We start from the raw sequence: 13125 nt of genomic DNA, 5'->3' as shown, positions 1-13125 counted from the left end.
TCCCTAAAAAACTATTGTAACTGGAGTCGCTTTTTAATCCTTAACTTCGGAGCGTATTCAATAGACGTCTATGTAGAACGCTATTATTAGATCCGCGCTCACGACTTTTTTGAAATACGTATCCTATCCTATCTTCCTACAGTAATTGTATCCCTTTGGATACATATTATATATCCCTTCTACTCATCTTTCTATCTCTCCCTCGTCTGATGGACCACCAAATACCTCAGTGGTGAATCGGACATAAAACAAAACGAGCATTTAACATCAAAATAAATCGAATTGTGTTTTCTCTTAATCTAGAATGACAAAAAAAGTTTAAAGTACATTCATTTTGGATGGATATGAAGTTAGCTTTAGCAAAAGTTGCTTGTTACCAAATATGTCGTAATCGGGAGTGGTCGTTACACCCGGAAATGGGCGAACGTTATACCCAGAAATGGGCGTATGTTATACTCGGGGAGGGGTGCATGTTATATTCGTGGAGAGGCGTATGTTATACCCGGGGAGGGGCGTATGTTATACTCGGTGAGGGGTGTGACAATAAACCTGCTGATAATATCCAGTCCAGGGTCGCTTACAAACATGACAATACACCTAGTGATAATTTCTAGCCAAGGGCCGCTTACAAACATGAAATTGAACCTAGTGATACTATCCAGTCAAGGACCGCAGATAGGTGAATGTGGGCAGGGACAGTATATAAAGCTCCATTATATGTCCCTGATGGTGGTCAATAAATTTACGTAGGTGTGACCATTTAGTTGATTTCATTTTTACCTTTCCATTTAGATACGCAATGAAATAAACTGTCATGTTTAAGTTTCTTTCTCGTGAAGGTATCACGATTTAGATGGTTTGTTTTATCTGTGTAACGTTTGATTCGCTGTCACACAATTTCTGTTACTGAACTTCAGGGTTCGGACGAGGTAATTTGAATGTTACAGACGGCAACAGCTGGTGCTAACCATGAAAGTTTAACACAAATCAATATGGTTTATCGTTAAAGCAAGCTGTGTATACCATACCAAAGTACATACCTAGTCGTGTATCCTATGGTAGAAAGGGGTTGGGGATTTATCTTTGTGAAATTTCAGGTTGGTTTTGGTGGTAGTAATCTCCCTCTTGTCTACTACAATGCTGGCAGGCTTAGACCCGAAAAGCTTGTGGTATTGATAATATAGTTAATGAGTACATAAAGAGTACGGTTGACGCAATTTTACCTGTATATGTTGATATGTTTATATGATATCGGACACTGGTATAATACAGAAAAGTTGGAGTACAGAAATAATCAATCCAATCTATAAGAACAAAGGTGATCGCAACGATTTGGATAATTACAGGGCTATTACGTTTGTCTCATGTTTTGGAAAAGTTTTTATGTCGATTTTAAATGCAAGGTTATACAAACATCACAAGTAATGCACAAGCAGGTGTCAGAAAAGGTCACTCAACAATAGACAACATTTTTCACACGTTTTGAAAACGTTATATTAACGGTAGAAAATTATACTGTGCATTCGTTGACTTTATAAGAGCCTTCGATTCGGTGTGGCGAATAGGCTTGTGGCAAAAACTAGTCAAATGTAACATATCTGGTAAAATATTTAAAATTTTAATTAACATGTATTCTGATACGAAATCTTGTGTGAGAAATGGGAATGAAATGTCGGAAATGTTCACTTCCAATGTCGGACTAAAACAAGGGGAAAATTGCTCGCCTTTTTCATTTGCATTATTTTAAAATCATTTAGAAGACTATTTATTTGGAAAAAAATGTCGGTGGTTTACTTAAGATTGATGAACTTTGTCATGATCATATTGATATACTTAAAACATTTTGTAATTTTATATGCTGACGATACAGTGTTAATTTCAGTGACAGCAGATGGTCTACAATCAATGCTAATTACATTTCAGGATTATTGTGAGAATTGGAAACTAACGGTAAACACACAGAAAACAAAAACTGCTATCTTTTGTAAACGAAAGAATACTAACGGAAATCCATTTCTATCATATGATAATGAGCTAAACATTCAAGACTCTTTTCCATACCAAGGTTTGTAGTGGCAAAAAAGCAATTAGCTGAACAGGCCCAAAAAGCGATATATGCCGTATATAGAAAAATAAGAAATGTTACGTTAACCATTGATTTACAATTCAAACTGTTTGACTCGCTAGTTACTCCTATTTTGCTATTTTGAGGTTGATATCAAATTAAGAATGATTACATTTTGGTATACACTTACCTCGAGTGAAAATAAGTTGGCTAGTCGTATGTACAAATTGATGTACCCATTACATGCCAACTATGTTAAACATATCCTGGATAGCCTATGCATAAGCTATGTTTGGATCCTTTAATAAAACTGACACCTCATCCAGAGGACGATTGTACTCTACATTTAAATATCGCTTTGGTTCAGAAGACTATTTGATACGACTTAACGCAAAATATAGGAAAATTATCTGCAAATTTAGAACGTCAAATATTAAGGTTCCAGTAGATACAGGGAGATGGGTGGGAATTCAAAGACAGGACAGAATATGCCCACTCTGTAATACTGGTATTGGGGACGAGTTTCATTACTTATATACTTGTAATAACAATAGGTTTATGGGGGTTGCAAAGGGCCGCCGTCTGGAATCCGCTGCATAGCCCGCACGCCCTTAACAACCCTGCCCCCACCACTATCCACCCCATATCATCAGCTATGCTATAGAATGTTTGTCTGTCATGCAGTCGAAGTATGTTATATATACATGACATCTTGTTACACACATTTATGTGAAATGCAAACCTTGAAATCTTGACATTCATAACACACAAAAAAATGCTTTCCTGACCAAAGCATGCAATTTACACGCGACTGTCACCTCATGCCAAGGCCTTGTATTGTTTACACAGGCTACGACCTTCCAAACAAACGAAGCTTTATTGTACGGCTATAGTCGTGGGTGTTAGTTTTATTAGCCCCAGTACGGGTCACGGTTATTGACATTTGGTATAGTGTTCCGCAACTGTAAAATCTTAGAATGGACATGTGACATATCGTTTATATATGGATCCTTATAAACAAATATAAAACTGACCACCAAGTTTTAAAACCATGTTGTATTACATATGACGCATTTAAAAGAATATTCCTATCTTAAACTTGTATATAAGTATACACCTACGTAAATTAATATTTGTTCACAACAATAAATAATTACCGGGCATTATTTAAACAAAAAATATTATGTATTTTTTACCCGGCATGTAATGCTTTAATCCGTTTATTGTTTTTGACACACACATCTGATGTACGTACCCCGTATAGTCTGCTGTAAATCCGAGTCGTGTAACACGAACAGTCTATACAGGTCAGAGCCGAGATTCCCCACAGTCACGATGTGGCCGAGCACCTCAGGGTAACGCCATGCTAGTATTTTATAATGGTACATATTGGTTCCAAAATAAACTCGAGCTTATAATTATAGGTCAACACTGCAAGGAAAATTACTCACCTTAATCTCACGGAATTATAAAGATTTCCAAAATATCCATTGCGCAAGATTATAAATCCATAACATTTGATGTGTGTAACATTTTATCATGAAATCTCGGAGTTTCCCGATGTTTGGCGTTACCTGACGGGTCTTGTGTATACCTGTTCGGCCGATTAGCCACTGCCAGTACCCGATCACTCACACGGACTTTGGTCGACAATACCGCCCCCCAATACCGCTCGTCAATACGGTAATACAGACAGTCGAGTGACGTCGGCATATCACACAGGACGGACGGACTTCTACCTCTACAGTAACACGTGTCTCCATACTACCAGTAACTAAATATACTACATATATATAATACTGATAAGTACAAGTAGCTACATATATATACTACTGATTAATACCGGTAGATACATATATATATACTACTTATTATTACCAGTAGATACATATATATATATTATACTGATAAGGACCAGTAGCTACATATATATACTACTGATTAATACCAGTAACTAAATATACTACATATATATAATACTTTTAAGTACCAGTAGCTACATATATATACTACTGATTAATACCAGTAACTAAATATACTACATATGTATAATACTGATAAGAACCAGTAACTAAATATACTACATATGTATAATACTGATAAGAACCAGTAACTAAATATACTACATATATATAATACTGATAAGTACCAGTAGACACATATATGTACTACTGATAAGTACCAGTAACTTAATATACTACATATATATAATACTGATAAGGACCAGTAGCTACATATATATACTACTGATAAGTACCAGTAACTAAATATACTACATATATATAATACTGATAAGTACCAGTAGCTACATATATATACTACTGATAAGTACCAGTAACTAAATATACTACATATATATAATACTGATAAGTACCAGTAGCTACATATATACATACTACTGATTAATACCAGTAACTAAATATACCACATATATATACTACTGATTAATACCAGTAACTAAATAAACTACGTATATATAATACTGATAAGGACTAGTAGCTACATATATATACACTGATTAATAACGGTAGATACATATATATACTACTGATTAATAATGGTAGATACATATATATATACTACTGATTAATACAAGAAACTAAATATACTACGTATATATAATACTGATAAAGACCAGTAGCTACATATATATACTACTGATTAATACCAGTAACTAAATATAGCACATATATATACTACTGATTAATACCAGTAACTAAATATACTACGTATATATAATACTGATAAGGACTAGTAGCTACATATATATACTACTGATTAATAACGGTAGATACATATATATATACTACTGATTAATACCAGTAGATACATATATATATATACTACTGATTAATACCGGTAGATACATATATATATATATATAGAACTGATAAGTACCAGCAGCTACACATATATATACTACTGATTAATACCAGTAACTAAATATACTACATATATATAATACTGATAAGGACCAGTAGCTACATATATATATACTACTGATTAATACCAGTAACTAAATATACTACGTATATATAATACTGATAAGGACCAGTAGCTACATATATATACTACTGATTAATACCGGTAGATACATATATATATGTACTACTGATTAATACCAGTAGATACATATATATATAATACTGATAAGGACCAGTAGCTACATATATATACTACTGATTAATACCGGTAGATACATATATATATACTACTTATTATTACCAGTAGCTACAGATATATATATATATATAATACTGATAAGTACCAGTAGCTACATATATATATAATACTGATATCAAAACAGTACCAGTAACTACATATATATAATACTGATATCAAAACAGTACCAGTAACTACATATATATAATACTGATATCAAAACAGTACCAGTAACTACATATATAGAATACTGATATCAAAACATTACCAGTAACTACATATATACAATGCTGATATCAAAACAGTACCAGTAACTACATATATATACTACTGATATCAAAGCAGTACCAGTAACTACATATATAGAATACTGATATCAAAACATTACCAGTAACTACATATATACAATGCTGATATCAAAACAGTACCAGTAACTACATATATAGAATACTGATATCAAAACAGTACCAGTAACTACATATATCTACTACTGATATCAAAACAGTACCAGTAACTACATATATCTACTACTGATATCAAAACAGTACCAGTAACTACATATATCTACTACTGATATCAAAACAGTACCAGTAACTACATATATATAATACTGATATCAAAACAGTACCAGTAACTACATATATAAAGTACTGATATCTAAACAATACCAGTAACTACATATATATAATACTGATATCAAAACAGTACCAGTAACTACATATATATAATACTGATATCAAAACAGTACCAGTAACTACATATATATATATACTACTGATACCAAAACACATAGCTACTACTCGCGGTTGATAGAAATGCGAAATACCGGCAGGTAAAATAAACGGAACACTCCCCAACCACCTGAAAGAGGCTCCGACCCCGTTGCAGATATCAAAATAGCAAGTCAATAATTATATTATAAGGTTTGAACTACCATTTAATTCTCAATTAATACTTTTTGGGGTCAGTATTGCTAGATTTGATTATGAAACAATATTTTTATTGCTACTCTTTTTCATCTACTATTGTAAGCAAAGGCAGACTACTCTGTCTTTTTCCACGGGTAAATTATATTGATCCTACTACAAAAAAATAGAAGAGGTTGGTCTGTACTCCTATAGTACTAAGAAGAGGGACAAAATTAAAAGTATATGGAACTTTATTACTGAAATAATTAGTTAGAAATGAACTATGATTTACTCTTTTCAAACTATCTTGAAACAACCTATTTCCAAATATTAATGTAATATATAGTAAAATTGTATCCATGTACTACTTCATTATTTATAATTGTATGTCAATTTCTAATAGATGTACTCTTGTAATTGGATTTGGACGTATGTATGTATCACATGTTGTAACAATTGTATATATGATTGAATAAAAGTATATATGAGAAGAACACAAAAATAGTATAAGGTGATTCATTGCTTATCTTTCATGTTAAGGGGTGAGCACCATCATTAATGTTCGCAGTATTCGGTGAACACCATCATACAAGTTCAAAGTTTTCGGTGAGCACCATCATACAGGTTCAGAGTATTCAGTGAGCACCGTCATACAGGTTCAAAGTATTCAGTGAGCACCGTCATACAGGTTCAGAGTATTCAGTGAGCACCATCATACAGGTTCAAAGTATTCAGTGAGCACCATCATACAGGTTCAAAGTATTCGGTGAGCACCATCATACTGGTTCAAAGTATTCAGTGAGCACGCTCATACAGGTTCAAAGTATTCGGTGAGCACCATCATACAGGTTCAANCTGAAACAAAATATTTCTAAAGATTAATGTAATATATAGTAAAACTGTATCCATGTACTACTTCATTATTTATAATGGTATGTCAATTTCTAATAGATGAACTCTTGTAATTGGATTTGGACGTATGTATGTATCACATGTTGTAACAATTGTATATATGATTGAATAAAAGTATATATGAGAAGAACANTTTCAGTGAGCACCGTCATACAGGTTCAAAGTATTCGGTGAGCATCATCATACAGGTTCAAAGTATTCAGTGAGCACCGTCATACAGGTTCAAAGGATTCGGTGAGCACCATCATACAGGTTCAAAGTATTCGGTGAGCACCATCATACAGGTTCAAAGTATTCAGTGATCATCATCTTAAAGGTTCAAAGTATTCGGTGAGCACCATCATACAGGTTCAAAGTATTCAGTGAGCACCATCATACAGGTTCAAAGTATTCGGTGAGCACCATCATACAGGTTCAAAGTATTCAGTGAGCACCATCATACAGGTTTAAAGTATTCAGTGAGCATCATCGTAAAGGTTCAAAGTATTCGGTGAGCACCATCATATAGGTTCAAAGTATTCAGTGAGCACCATCATACAGGTTCAAAGTATTCGGTGAGCACCATCATATAGGTTCAAAGTATTCAGTGAGCACCATCATACAGGTTCAAAGTATTCGGTGAGCACCATCATACAGGTTCAAAGTATTCAGTGAGCACCATCATACAGGTTCAAAGTATTCGGTGAGCACCATCATACAGGTTCAAAGTATTCGGTGAGCACCATCATACAGGTTCAAAGTATTCGGTGAGCACCGTCATAAGTCACAAAGTGCTCACCTTCATTGTCAACAAAGATTCACCAATGAGTATCTGAATGAATATAATTCACACACACAAAATGAAATTTAATTAACCCGTTCTACCAAAATATTTTATTCCAATTAAATTTCTTTTATAAATTGAAATGTCATTTGCGAAACAACATAGATTAAATTTTGAGATGGTTTCTATTTGGTGCCTTATAATACTAATTAACCTGCCGGTCTGCCGTTAATGAATTCAATAGATGCCAGTATAGTTGTAAATAGGTTGAACCATTAATTACACAAAATTATACCAGGGTATCATCTGCCACATGTTATTTTTACTTTAAAAAAACAAAAAAAACTTTACCAACACTATTTTTCTTAAAACCACATCCAGCTACTGTTAAACCCATTCCCCCTCATTTATTCCATTCCAACTATAAACAATGAAGAGCGACACGGTGTGATGTGCAGCAGGCCAAGTTTACGGGCTTATATCCGGAGACTTACGAACTGGATAGCATCCTGTTCTATAGGGCAAGATTTGTCGCTTTATAATTAAAATATCCCACCCCAAATACTCCAATATAGCCAGAAATAAGGAAATGAGCAACCGGTACTGAAACAGCAATTTTGACCTAATTTCACCACTGGTAGTAATCAAAAGTTCAAATCAGTTATGAAATAATAATACTTGAGACTTATTATATTTTACCACCGACACCTAAATCTAAACTAGTTTTGAATATATTCATAACAATTTGTTTCTAGCCTTGACATCTATATGCTTTGACCAAAGGGACACTTCCATCCCACATTATCAAACTATATTATCCTAAGGTTACAAAATTAACTAAAAAAAAAGAAATGTATAACAATCAGGACTCTCCACCAAAACCAGACTTGAATTAACCCCCCTTCTTTAATTACCAAAAATAGTTTGGGGAAGCATAAATAGCAACGAAGTCTTATCACTTAAATGTTATACAAGTTATACTGTATAAACCATGACAATTGCTCAGTATCCATGGCCAACTCTTACCGCAGAAACAATGAACGTTTGCCCTGGTCTTGATGTACTATCCTATATGGCTGAACAACCTACCCCATCAATTATAGAAGGTGAAGTCTGAACAGATTTCACTCCCTTTTATTGCAACAAAAATGACCCCTGCCCAGTGACAATAGGCTCCAGGGTCATGAAGCGATCTCAATTCTTGATTTGTCTGAAGTTTTGACTTAGCCAATCACAGATAACGTCACGAAAAGTGACGTCATACATGATTGGATCTATCGGGGCATGAAATATTAAAATAAACTATCCTTCTATTCCTCCTAAAACAAATGCTCTAATCATACGAAATTTACAATAGTCTCAATCGACACCTAACACAAGTAAACTAACTCCACCCAACACAATTTAACCTTACCTACAACACCCCTACGAAATACATGTATTTAAAATAATTCCTACCTTCGAAAACATCCAACACAGATATGTCCACTAAATGTTACTTTACTTGTACTCTTCGTTTGGGGAGGGGCCGCTCCAAAGCCCATGCGATATCCTCCAGGCCCACGGGTCAAGGTCACCTGCCTGGCCAATCAAAAACGTTCATAATGTCCAGCTGTACCGTAGAGGAAATGTTGCAGCCACACAGCATGCTGGGGTGACCGCCAACCCTAGGGGAACGAGGTACCGCAAGGTATATGTATTTGTCAATGAAAGCTACTTGTGCACTCGAGCGAGGCAGTAATAACAATATCTGTGATACATGTGAGAGCGACACTTCGGAGCAGCCATCCTCGTATTGCAACGCATGACTGGCTTGTGGGTGACGGCCTAATGATCACGAGTATACCATAAGAAGGAGTTTGCCTAACTAAACGTCTTCAAAATGAGAAGCAATTAAACTTTTAGACACTTTCCATGTGCTATCAGGAAGCATGCGAACATCCCACATGGCCCTAGACCCACACGTCTCCTGCAATATGTCAAAGACACCCCTCGAATTTAACAAAGTAAATATTAGTTAATTAAGAGCGAAATACCCAAAACTGTTATCGATAGTGCGAAAATAAATTAAGCAATACTATTATCGAATCGATCGGCGGTAGACAACCAGAAAGACAATTGATCACAAACAGTTACAAAGGCAACCTCACCTGTCTGGTACCTAGTGGCAGATCGCAATTTCCCGTCAGCTTCCCGATAATATTATCCGCGCGCGGTTGATAGGAAATACGAAACCCCGACTGGTAAAATAAACGGAACGCAAACTGATGTGCGTTACACCACATGATGAGGCTGCGAACCCGACGCCAAAGACAAGTAAGCCGAAAGTGATCGTTATCAAAACATAAAGTCAATACGTCAGGAGTTTGGAAAATATTGAACACCAATTGTCAATGTATTTCCCTACCTATCGGAGTATAACAATTGACCAAATTAATTGAAAATATGAATGTACATAACATGCAGAAACATACCCACTGGCCAATAACAATGTTGCACCATGCCACAGTAACAAAACATAAAAAATAATAATACCAAAATTTCCCACAGGAACTGGAAGTGTAACCTTTATGGCAGGAGTAGATTTCAAAACTTGTTGTTTCTACGTCCAATTGATCTTTTAACATTCGAAGTCGAAATGAACATCAAGAATGAGCAATTCCGTCTTTGCATATTGCAGAGTTATCTTCTCTTGTGAGCAGGTATTTAGTGTTACGTCATTGGTTTGTGAGAGTAACGTCATCAATTTTTGAGAAAACGACGTAATTTTTTCACACAAACCAAAGACGTAACAATCAATACCTGCTCACATGAGAAGATAAATCTGCAATATGCAAAGACGGAATTGCTAAAACTAGAAAGTGAATTTCATCAATATCGTAATCGATCACCATCTGTGTAAGCAATAATTAATACAAAGCGAGCACCATCTAGAACAAGTAAAAAGGTGAGCACTATCAACATAATTATACTATAGGGTCCATCGTTGCTAACCTCGCATGTTACGGGGTGAGCACCATCATTAATGTTTAAAGTATTCGGTAAGCACCATCATTAATGTTCAAAGTATTCGGTGAGCACCATCATACAGGTTCAAAGTATTCGGTGAGCACCATCATACTGGTTCAACGCATACGGTGAGCACCATCATACAGGTTTAAAGTATTCGGTGAGCACCATCATACAGGTTCAAAGTATTCGGTGAGTACCATAATACAGGTTCAAAGAATTCGGTGAGCACCATCATACTAGTTCAACGCATACGGTGAGCACCATCATAAGGGTTCAAAGTATTCGGTGAGTACCATCATACAGGTTCAAATTATTCGGTGAGCACCATCATTAGTGTTCAAAGTATTCGGTGAGCACCATCATTAATGTTCAAAGAATTCGGTGTGGGCCATCATTGTCAACATCAAATAGAACATGGTGAGCACCATCAAAGATATTCAAAGTTTATGGTGAGCACCATCAAACTTACTTTGCCCATACGTATATTAATTACCCACCCAATGCTATAAACCATGAAAATTACTCAGTCTCCATGTCAACTTTTACCGCAGGAACAATGAACGTTTGCTATTGTAATGTTGTACTATCCTATAAGGCTGAACAACCTACACTATCAATTATAGAAGGTGAAGTTTGAGCAGAATCCACTTCCTTGTGTTGAACAAAAATGACCCCTGCCCAGTGAACCCAGGCCCCATGACCATGAAACGATCTTAATTCTAAATTTGTCTTAGGTTTTGACTTAGCAAATCACAAATAACGTCACGAAAAGTACACTTATACATGATTGACTCCAACCAACACAATTTAACCTTACCTACAACACCCCTACGGAATACATGTATTTAAAATAATTCCTACCTACGAAAACATCCAACACAGATATGTCCACTGAATGTCCCTTTACGTGTCCACTTCTTTTGGGGAGGGGCCGCTCCAGGGTCCATGATGTATCCTCCAGGCCCAAGTGCCAAGGTCACCTGCCTGGCTCAACAACAAACTGCATAAGTCCCCAAATAGAATTTCTGGGTGACTGCCAACCCTAGGGGAACGAGGATGCCGCAAGGTATATGTATTTATCAGTAGAAGTTACCTGTGTACTCGACCGAGGCAGTAATAACAATATTTGTGATATTAACTATCGTGTAGATTGTGTATACGTGTGTGAACGCAGACTCTAGGGCAGCCATCATCGTATTGCAACGCATGACTGGCTTGTTAGTGACTGCCTATTAATAACGGGTATAACATGTAGGAGTATGCAGATGGGTACAATGTAGCCAAGGTTGAACGGAGTGTACAGAATTGTTGGGAACTGTCAATACTTAATATTGGAAAGGTAAATGAGATTTTGGATATGCTTAGAACTGTATAACCTGTATTACAAGGTCAAAAGTATAGACATTAGAAATAGACATGAAACCAAGTTTTATCTCGGGGACCCACGTTGGGCGCCAATTGTTACGAACTTAGCCGGCTGACCGGTGTCGCGCCGTCCCCAGACTCGCCACGTTACAGTATATCAAGGGTTCGACTGCCGCTTTCGATTGCAGATAAATAATAGGTAGATACACAGACGACTGGTAACAATGCCAAATTGGACGGAAATAAAGTTCAACAATTAATTACAGGAAACAGAAAACATATATCGACAAGACACGTGTTGGCCAAAGTGGGATTTTACTACATTACATTATTCCTAACTGTTCCTACTTACAATTCTACAGCAATAATTACAAGAACATTCCTATCAAGATGTGTATATCGACCACGTGGCGGCCTCGCTACCAACCTACCCCTAACTTTACCCATACATTTCTTCGTTCTACACGTAACCTATGAGCTGTCCGCTTATCGAAACCATCCCTAAACGTCTTATAATTGACCAGAGAATGACAAAGACTATCTGAATTTCTAAAACAATAATTCCACGCGATGTGTCCACCGACCACGTGGCGACCTCGCTGCCTACATCCTCCAAATACTACCCTAACATTTCTACGTTCTAGACGTGAGCTGTGAGGCTTCCGTCCATAGCAACCATCACTAAACGTCTTTCCAAATACTACCCTAACATTTCTACGTTCTAGACGTGAGCTGTGAGGCTTCCGTCCATAGCAACCATCACTAAACGTCTTTCCAAATACTACCCTAACATTTCTACGTTCTAGACTTGAGCTGTGAGGCTTCCGTCCATAGCAACCATCACTAAACATCTTTCCAAATACTACCCTAACATTTCTACGTTCTAGACGTGAGCTATGAGCCTTCCGTCCATAGCAACCATCACTAAACGTCTTCCC

The 13125-nt window shown here is 36.1% G+C and overlaps 2 protein-coding genes across 4 annotated transcripts in view; both read right to left on the bottom strand.

Moving 5' to 3' along the window:
- Positions 1–13125, bottom strand: part of LOC110449071 (beta-1,3-galactosyltransferase 1-like) — a 53145-nt gene that overhangs the window by 17209 nt on the left and 22811 nt on the right. The window contains exon 1 of one of the 3 annotated variants that reach the window (XM_021495665.1): positions 9269–9513. The exons of 1 other annotated variant lie outside the window; for it this stretch is intronic. The gene's annotated coding sequence lies outside the window, so the exon portion shown is untranslated. Of the gene's footprint in view, positions 1–3516; positions 3692–9268; positions 9514–13125 lie in introns of those variants that run through there. One more of the 3 variants, XM_021495663.1, reaches the window with a different exon arrangement.
- The window catches only part of LOC110449070 (beta-1,3-galactosyltransferase 5-like), a 130630-nt gene that overhangs the window by 105358 nt on the left and 12147 nt on the right, over positions 1–13125 (bottom strand). The window lies entirely within an intron of this gene.

This window comes from Mizuhopecten yessoensis, unplaced genomic scaffold, assembly GCF_002113885.1.
Source record: "Mizuhopecten yessoensis strain PY_sf001 unplaced genomic scaffold, ASM211388v2 scaffold4477, whole genome shotgun sequence".
Lineage (NCBI taxonomy): Eukaryota > Metazoa > Mollusca > Bivalvia > Pectinida > Pectinidae > Mizuhopecten > Mizuhopecten yessoensis.
Note: the sequence above shows the minus strand (reverse complement) of the source record. Positions and strands in the feature narration are given on the sequence as shown.